Source organism: Acipenser ruthenus, chromosome 2 (assembly GCF_902713425.1).
Source record: "Acipenser ruthenus chromosome 2, fAciRut3.2 maternal haplotype, whole genome shotgun sequence".
Classification (NCBI taxonomy): Eukaryota; Metazoa; Chordata; class Actinopteri; order Acipenseriformes; family Acipenseridae; genus Acipenser; species Acipenser ruthenus.
This window is the reverse complement of record NC_081190.1, coordinates 95,902,826-95,908,887: the sequence shown is the minus strand read 5'-3', so window position 1 is coordinate 95,908,887 and position 6,062 is coordinate 95,902,826. Positions and strand designations below refer to the sequence as shown.

Here is a 6,062-nt window from a genome sequence, read left to right as displayed (position 1 = left end):
AAAAAAGGGTTACAAACGAGAGGACATTCGGCCCATCTTGCTCGTTTGGTTGTTATTAGCTTATTGATCCCAGAATCTCATCAAGCAGCTTCTTGAAGGATCCCAGGGTGTCAGCTTCAACAACATTACTGGGGAATTGGTTCCAGACCCTCACAATTCTCTGTGTAAAAAAGTGCCTCCTATTTTCTGTTCTGAATGCCCCTTTATCTAATCTCCATTTTTGAGCCCTGGTCCTTGTTTCTTTCTTCAGGTCGAAAAAGTCCCTTGGGTCGACATTGTCAATACCTTTTAGAATTTTGAATGTTTGAATCAGATCGCCGCGTAGTCTTCTTTGTTCAAGACTGAATAGATTCAATTATTTTAGTCAGTCTGCTTATTATGCCTTTTAAACTAGGAATAATTCTGGTCGCCATTCTTTGCACTCTTTCTAGAGCAGCAATATCCTTTTTGTAGCGAAGTGGCCAGAACTAAACACAATATTCAAGATGAGGTCTTACTAATGCATTGTAAAGTTTAAACATTATTTCCCTTGATTTAAATTCAACACTTTTTACTATATATCCACGCATTTTGTAGGTCTTTTTTATAGCTTCCTGACATTGTCTAGATCTTTTTCATAGATTCCATCTTCAATTTCAGTATCTCCCATATGGTATTTATAATGGACATTTTTATTGCCTGCGTGCAGTACCTTACACTTTTCTATATTGCCATGTGTCTACCCAGTTCGGAATACTGTCTAGATCATTTTGAATGACCTTTGCTGCTGCAACAGTGTTTGCCATTCCATTAATGCCAGAATGCACTGAATTGTTCTTTAGAACTTGTAGCACTGTGTTTTCTTTACAAAAAACTAAAGGAAATACAACTGTCACCAGAAATAGAAAAAAAAACAAGATCCTTTCACATTGTCATTGGTGTTTCATGTCTTAAAAGCCGCCACAAAAGTGGATTAAAAAATAACACGTTTAAAGGTGTGGTGACCAATGTAGTTAAAAAAAAATCAACTTTTTTCTTAATGTTCTTAACAACTGTTTAAATAATGTGCCTGTCACTTCTTTTCATTGTTAACATCCTGACAACTTTTTACACTTATAACTTTAAAGTCTGTTTCAAAGCTCTTTTCAAAATGGCCGCTCCAGTGCACTGATGATAAGTGTAAAAAGTTATCAGGATGTTAACAATGAAAGAAAAATTACAGGTATGTTATTTAAACAGTTTCAGCAACACATGGGCAAGTATAACGCTATATTTTCCAGAATCCTGCTACTTACTCTTTAAGTATTTTTAAATATAACTGTCACGGATAGCTGAGTTGGGTGGAGGTGTAAAAATAATAAAATCCAGACAATGGTATGATTTTCCACAAGTTATTTTCTTTTCCTTTATTAGTGTCCGCAAAGGACAGGACAACAAACACAAGAAAATGTCCAAACAAAAGAGAAACGCTAACTGAAATATGGAGAGACAAAAACAAATAAACAACAAAGTAAAATTATCCAGACTCTGGGTGGCTGTCCTTGCCTTTCTGGCCGTTCTGGTGTCCACCCTCCTGGTTGGCTCTTTTAAATTAGTTTGTTTAGGTCTGTCAAAAAAATCACAGTTAGCATTTGTTTGGTTATATATATATATATATATATATATATATATATATATATATATATATATATATATATTATATATGTATATCCCTCAGTACCTCTCCCACACTCCTTCCTGCTTTCAGATACCCGCCTCGACTGCTACAACACGGCCCCCTTTTATGTGCCGCGGAACGCCCCCTAATCAGCGGAACACCAATCAGTGATTGGCATTTTAATCGCCTCCCAATTCTGGGACTTTCCAGCACATTCCGTGTTGTTGACCTCAACAAAGATGGCGACCATCCTTTTGGGACTTCCGCCCCAAAGGTGGAACTGCCACGTCACACCATCTCTGTTGGGGCCTTCTAGGCTGGCTCACAGCCCCCTGGTGGCTGGAAGGGTGGATTACAGCACGGGATCGCTTTACCTCGTCACAATAACCTTTCTCCATAACAGCTTGGTATCCTCCTGTACCTTTTCTTGGTCCTTCTAATAACATATTCACAATTCATGCATTCGACACACACCCTGCTAATAAGATAAATTACTACAAGAGACTGACACATGAAGTGTGTATATATATATATATATATATATATATATATATATATATATATATATATATATATATATATAACAATAAAAATCTGTACCATTTTAGAAATCTGTAGCATAAATAATTTAATAACATCACAATAACTGAATCACAAGTGGTCAAAAACATGTAATTACATGGAAGTGTCCTGTGCAGTGGTGTTACCTTGTAATTACAACAGGCACTTAACACAGCAAGAGCAGTTATTATACACTTGCAGGGGATACATATGGGATTATTAACATTACTGACATTTATCATAAAGCCTTTTAAATATGTATATATACCAGACGGATAAATGACATTAAAAGCAGACTGGAGCAAACCATAATGGAATACAAATAGATCCTAAAGTTTATTTTCTATTTCTAAAAAACAGTCACTGGAATTCATAAAGGCTTTCTAGTAAATTGTTTGAAGTAAAAGTTCTTGCTCACTTTTACTTATTTATGTGAACTTTCTAACCTCACAGATCATCTTAAAAAGTAACACGTCTTCTTATGCAAAAACGTTGATGCACTTTTTTGTAACCTACTTTATAACATGGGTTGGAAAAACAACAACCTCTGATTGCTTAAACAGCATCACATGACCATGTGTATATATAGCGTATAGCTCGGCTTGCATACTAATGAGCCGCTTCACACTGAATAAATCACTAAGCACCACTACATTCTAAATTCCATTACAAACTGCCATTTTATTTGTTATTAGTTACAAAACCACTGCCAAAAATGAGTTGCATTTCACCTATTTCCTTTAATATATTTGGAGATGAAACTCCACATAACTGGTACAACACCAGCTTTCTGAGTGAAGACAGCAGTCCATCTGAAAAAAAATAAAAATAAAATAAGTGCACCAGCAAAAGGAGACACATAACAGTAGATGAGGAACAGCCTAATGAAATAGAAGAAAACAAAGATTGAAAAAACACAAACAGCAAAAACAAACAAAAATTAAAAAAACTACAGCATGGGCTGATTAATCTACTTAAAGAAAAAAAGATATCGACATTCGTTTTATGGAAATAAGTCAAAGAAATCTCAACAACATAAGGGAATTTTATGCCAGTGCAAGAAGTTCAACTGATGACCAGTATTCAGTCTCCAATTTTATAACGCTGAGCTGAACTAAATACATATTTTAACAGTAGAAGTTTTAACATTTCTGAGGACAGCGAGTTTAAAACCAGCAATAATGTATTCCTGTCAGTCAGGAAAACTTTAGAAAAGCAGGTGACAAGGACAGACACCCCCCGAATTACCGGGCTGGATTTTAAGCGTCTGCAGGAAACTGAGGCACTGTTCCCTGACACCGCAGTCAGATTAGTGCGTAAAGTCTGGTTCGATTGTCAACTTAATGTGGCACGACTTGGACGCGAGGGTGTCCGACAACTAACAAAAACATATTTTGAGATCCAAAGGGATGAAAACGTACTGGAATATGTGTGCCTCGCATATAACGAGTTCACAAACTCACCTCAAGATCCGGCTTCCGTCCCCATCGCACCTGCTCCCCTTACTTCCTTAGTGTCATTTGAAACTCCGCCCATCATCGCAGCTTGTATTCAGTCCTCCAGTTTGTAGTGAGATGGCATTTTCAATGCAGAAATTCACAATAAAATAACATGTGCAATTTATTTTTAATAAGCGAACAATGAATTCAGTTAAATTAAATTTGGGACTATATTACACTGCGGATGTATACACAATAAAACTTTCTGGTTTTGTCTTAATTTAAATGTGTTTAATTATTTAAATTATTTTTCTTCCCACAAATGACAGGTAGTCGTTATAAGCGGTATAAACCAATTCGGGCCTTGCGGTTCCGATGATATATGCCACTTCTGGTTTATACCTTACATATATAATGGCAGCAGTGTGGAGTAGTGGTTAGGGCTCTGGACTCCTGACTGGAGGGTCGTGGGTTCAATCCCAGGTGGGGGACACTGCTGCTGTACCTTGAGCAAGGTACTTTACCTAGATTGCTCCAGTAAAAACCCAACTGCATAAATGGGTAATTCTATGTAAAAATAATGTGTAAAAAATAATGTAATTGTATGTAAAAAAATAAACAATTGTAAGTCACCCTGGATAAGGGTGTCTGCTAAGAAATAAATAATAATATACAGTAGTTTGTCTTGTATGAAAAATGCAAGTATGTTAGATGATTGTAAAGATATGCAATGTTTTACTGGAAACTCTTAATAGTGGCAATCATCACTAAAATTCAAGCAGACATTGGACTACCTCCACTCAGTGCTATGCTTTGAGATCACCTCCATTTCCCAACCCCCTAACCCTAACCCTCCACTGAGTCCTGTACTTTGAGTTCACCTCCTTTTCACAACCTCCTAACCCTAACCGTAACATTGGACTACCTCCACTCAGTGCTGTGCTTTGAGTTCATTTCCCAACCTCCTCCTCATTTACAGACTCACTTTTTTTGGCCCTGTGGAAGGGTGGTGGGTAATTCACTGACACACAGGAGACACAAAAGTAATTCGGGAACACCGCACAGGTGCCCAGTTTTATTATGGACGTGTACTTTCTTTTCAGCCCGCAGAGGGCACTGTTGTCTGTGGTATGCCGTACCAACGATGTTACCGACAGAGCCACAACTATACCGGGAGCGGTACAGAGTACAGGTGCTCAAACACAAAGTTAATCAGAAGGTGAAAGGAACAGGAAAAATAAAGTACAATAAACAAAACTACAAATAAAAGGTGCTGCGCTCGGCAGCTTCACCCCAACCGTCGCTACCCGCACGGCCCGGGTCTCCGTCCTACACTCACGGCTCCCTCAGCCTTGTATAAAAATATTTATCGGGACTGCCCACAGTTTTCCCCGCTACCGCTAGTTCTCTCTCGTTGGGATTTCCGTCCCCGCAGTTCTCGAACCAGTGCTTCCGTATGCCTAGTACGTCTCCGAGGGCAGACTTGAGGGAACAGCAGAATGTTAACTTATAGGGCCAGCAATTCCCCCAAGACCCGCCTCTCAGCCATTCAGAGAGAAGGAAAGCCCGCACACCCACTCTCCCACCTCTCTGTGTCACTGCCATGACTGACAGGCGAATATTGACGGGCTGCTGCCCTCTTCCTGCAGCACTATAAACACATCAGAAGAGTCAGTACAGGTCTCCCCCTGTTACAGGCCCATTTTGCAGCTCCAAGTTCCCTGGCGGGCAAGGATAAGCGCCAAAACAAAGCTAGTCAAAATGCTGTAATACATGTATGCCAACTGTTTTTAAGAATGTTATTTTAAAATTGCAAGAGTTGTTGCATGAATGATGATGACGCGCAATCCTGTGTTTGAAGCCTGAATGATTGCCATGCAGCTCAAGCGAACTCTTACACAATACAAACCTTTACATGATCACGCACAACTATTGAGCACTGCCTTTTGGGATTATTAGGGAATTCCGCTCATTGAGTCTCTTCAGTACTGTGAGATCATAACAGCAAGTATAGCTTTAGGAAGTTCAGACTGTTGCCATGAGGGAAATGGGCTTCAGTGCTCTTCCTCATTCCTTATACTCATGTGGTCTGTCAGTTATCAGCTTTTCCTATATCCCATACAATATACAATTCTGGCCATCATTTATGATTTACAGAACAGGAGCCAAGAAGTACAGACCAATAATTGGACCTTTATTTATTTTACAAATGTAATATTTAATCTCAATGGTTGTAATAAATTGGATATATTACCTTTACAATAAAAACACTGTTTTGTTTGTACACATATAATATATATATATATATATATATATATATATATATATATATATATATATATATATATATATAACATATAACATGACAAATTGATTAAAAAATATACAATAAATAATAAAATATTTGTATCATAGTCAATGTTTTA

General features: G+C 37.9%; 1 long non-coding RNA gene across 1 annotated transcript; it reads right to left on the bottom strand.

The window, feature by feature from the left end:
- Positions 1-1,356: 1,356 nt before the first annotated feature.
- LOC117973935 (uncharacterized) lies at positions 1,357-3,699 on the bottom strand. The gene is made up of 3 exons (XR_004664169.2): positions 3,661-3,699; positions 2,929-3,009; positions 1,357-1,585 (listed from the first exon to the last, which is right to left on the bottom strand). It is a non-coding gene; the product is annotated as an uncharacterized LOC117973935 (long non-coding RNA).
- Positions 3,700-6,062: the final 2,363 nt, after the last annotated feature.